The following is a 3011-nucleotide window of genomic DNA, read 5'->3' as shown; positions in this document are numbered from 1 at the left end:
TCTGCGTGCACCAGTAATGACTGTAGAAAAGAAAAGAACAGACAGAACTAAGGTAGCGATTATAGTTACCACGAAAGTCGTACAATTATTCATTCAAATCCAGTTCCAAATCTAGCAGAAACCTTAGAAAATTAGGAAGAGTGTAGATATTTTTCCATCATCGATCTGCGTAGTGGCTATCACTAGCTAAAAGTAGCACCAGAGATCTAGACGAAAATAACATTTGCGTTTGATCAGTATCAGTATCATCGTATTCTGTTTGGATTAAAGAGTGCCCCAGCCACAGTTCAGGGTTTATTTGATGGCGTATCGAGAGAACTGAAGCCAAGAAAATGTATGGTATGTACCAAGAAATGTCGGCCCTGTAGCCGCTCGTCGTCAGCGGCACACCACGATATGTCGCCTGGGCACCTACCAGTCATCCTCAGATGATCCACCGAAGACTGACGTAGACGTCCTCCGTTACGCAATATACAGCGCCCTGGAAATATTTCACGCGTACGTCAAAATCAAGTTGACAGAGTCCCGCATTACCCATGCGTATTTCAACGGATTTTTTAATAATTAAGTGCCAAAACGATGTTGCTGTTACCAAAATTATTGTTTTACCATACGCTATTGAATGTCCATTGGAGATGCAATGTTCGGCTATTGCAGACTTTCTTGGTTGCCAAAGGCGTGTGCAGCATTGATCTTCAGTACATCGTTCTTCCATGATGCACGTGGTCTGGCCTATAAAAGTCGTACCACACTTACTGGGTATTTTGTAAACTCCATTTTCCCACAATACTTAATTCTCCTTCACTGGTCCCAGCATGTCGGCAGTCTCAAATGGCAGGCAGAAAATCATTTTCACATTAAAATTCCAAAGTATTCCTGCAATTTTAAATGACACATTACCAACAAAGAGAAGAAAAGCTAGAGATATTTCCAGCGTGCTCTCTTCCTTATCTACTTCTGGTTCTAGATTTTATCTAATAATGCCCCATTAGTTTGGTGGTTTGAATATTTTCCATGAACAGTGTTTTTAGATGGGCGAGCTCTATAGACAAACTACATGCATCTGAGACCATGTGAGCTCTGTGTACAATTGTTTTAAGCACACTTATAGGTTGTAACGGGTGATGACAAGTCGAGACTGTAAATACAGATTGATATGTTTGGGCTTATGATGAATGAATGCCCCAGAGAGCTATCATTCTTCTATCTAGCCAAAAATGCGATCTTTCTCTAATTCCATACTGATTCTGATGTTCATATGAATGGAGTTGAGATGACGGAAAAGCTCCATTAGTGTCTCTTCTCCATAACGCCACACTAAGAAAGTATCGACCGTAAGTAACAACGCGGCTTTCTTTAGCCATTTGAAAATTGTCGACTCACTTTGGTTATATCTTCTTTTGCAAGGCAGTCCGCCCGCCTGCACAGTCAGAAAACGAATAACGTTTCTCGACTGAGTGAATTTTAGCAGAAGCAGTTTTGTTATATGTATCTACAGGGCGTAACTAATATTTTTCATTTTACTTTCATGATAAATCAGCTATTAAAAGAGAGATAGTTTCTGAGTGAAAACTTCGATATCTACATGTTTTATACAATACACCGTCAAGTTACAATTCCGATATTCACATGCAATCATAGTCGCTCGTAATAGCTAGCATATGGTGCTCAACCGATCCTGTTACAGAAAAGTTTACAAACGTATGTTCTGTTGAATACTCGCTCTCTGGTATCTAAACCAGACTCTTCGAACGTTCAGTTCTCAGTCATGAATTGTATAACATGCCACAGTGATTTTAATTAATTAAAAAAAACACAGTTTACAGAGGAAAAAAAAAAACGATTTCATGCGTTCGTCTTCACTCGTCTGCGGTTATTTTGCGACATTTCTTAGTCGGGTTTACTCACAATCCTGCAAATTTAAAATCATTCTTCAGAGCTCCTAATACACATGTCCTACCATCCTGACGACTAAGCTCGGAATCCTTCTAAACTCCACAAATCAATTCTTTCGCTCAAAAAATGCACGAACGTGCTGTCGTCTGATTGGATGAGAAATATCGTAACTAATGATCTGTCAGTATTACACGTCGCTATCCTACATCTTTTAAATTAGATCGATAACAACTTACTCTCTTTTCGAAGCAATTTATTAAAAGAACAAATTTATAAAACCCTATATATCAATACAATTCTTTCTTTATCTTACTAAATTACTTGAGCATATTTGGTGTTTCCCCAGTACCATAACCTAGCGTATTATATATATGATTCACTCTCTTTCTGTACAGACACAATTATAACAGTTAATGACTGCAACAATATTCATTTATCATCTTACTTCTCATGTACAACTTCATTAATGCTAATAACTAATATTAAATCGGCAGTAATTCATACAAGCCAACGGCCTTACTGCAGTGGTAACACCAGTTCCCATCAGATCACCGTAGTTAAGCGCTGTCGGGCTAGGCTAGCACTTGGATGGGTGACCATCTGGTCTGCCGAGCACTGTTGGCAAGCGGGGTGCACTCAGCCCTTGTGAGGCAAACTGAGGAGCTACTTGACTGAGAGGTAGTGGCTCCGGTCTGGTGAACTGACACAGGGCTGGGAGAGCGGTGTGCTGACCACATGCCCCTCCATATCCGCATCCAGTGAAGCCTATGGGCTGAGGATGACATGGCGGCCGGCTGGTCCCATTGGGCCTTCATGGCCTGTTCGGGTGGAGTTAAGCTTAGTTTTAGTAATTCATACAAGTCACATTATTTTCAGAAGATAGCTTTTAGTTTCTATAAGACACTGTTTTGATGGCTTGGTATTGTCGGTATGATTGCAACACCATTCGGCCCCAGCCATTGCTACTGACAGCTAGCTTCGAAACCTCATCTGTCATGAGATAGCCGTAACTCATTATATGTATGGAGCTGTTTGCCACTGTAATATCACCACATTCGTGGTGCAAGGGCGCCACGCCTGACACATACTTTCAAATTAGAGTTGATATATGGGCC

At 40.7% G+C, this 3011-nt stretch overlaps 1 pseudogene; it reads left to right on the top strand.

The window, feature by feature from the left end:
• Positions 1–2402: 2402 nt before the first annotated feature.
• Positions 2403–2520, top strand: LOC126261016 (5S ribosomal RNA; annotated as a pseudogene).
• Positions 2521–3011: the final 491 nt, after the last annotated feature.

The sequence above is a fragment of the Schistocerca nitens genome, chromosome 5, assembly GCF_023898315.1.
Source record: "Schistocerca nitens isolate TAMUIC-IGC-003100 chromosome 5, iqSchNite1.1, whole genome shotgun sequence".
In the NCBI taxonomy this organism is placed as follows: Eukaryota; Metazoa; Arthropoda; class Insecta; order Orthoptera; family Acrididae; genus Schistocerca; species Schistocerca nitens.
The sequence above is the reverse complement of the archived record's forward strand: the minus strand, read 5'-3'. Positions and strand labels throughout refer to the sequence as shown.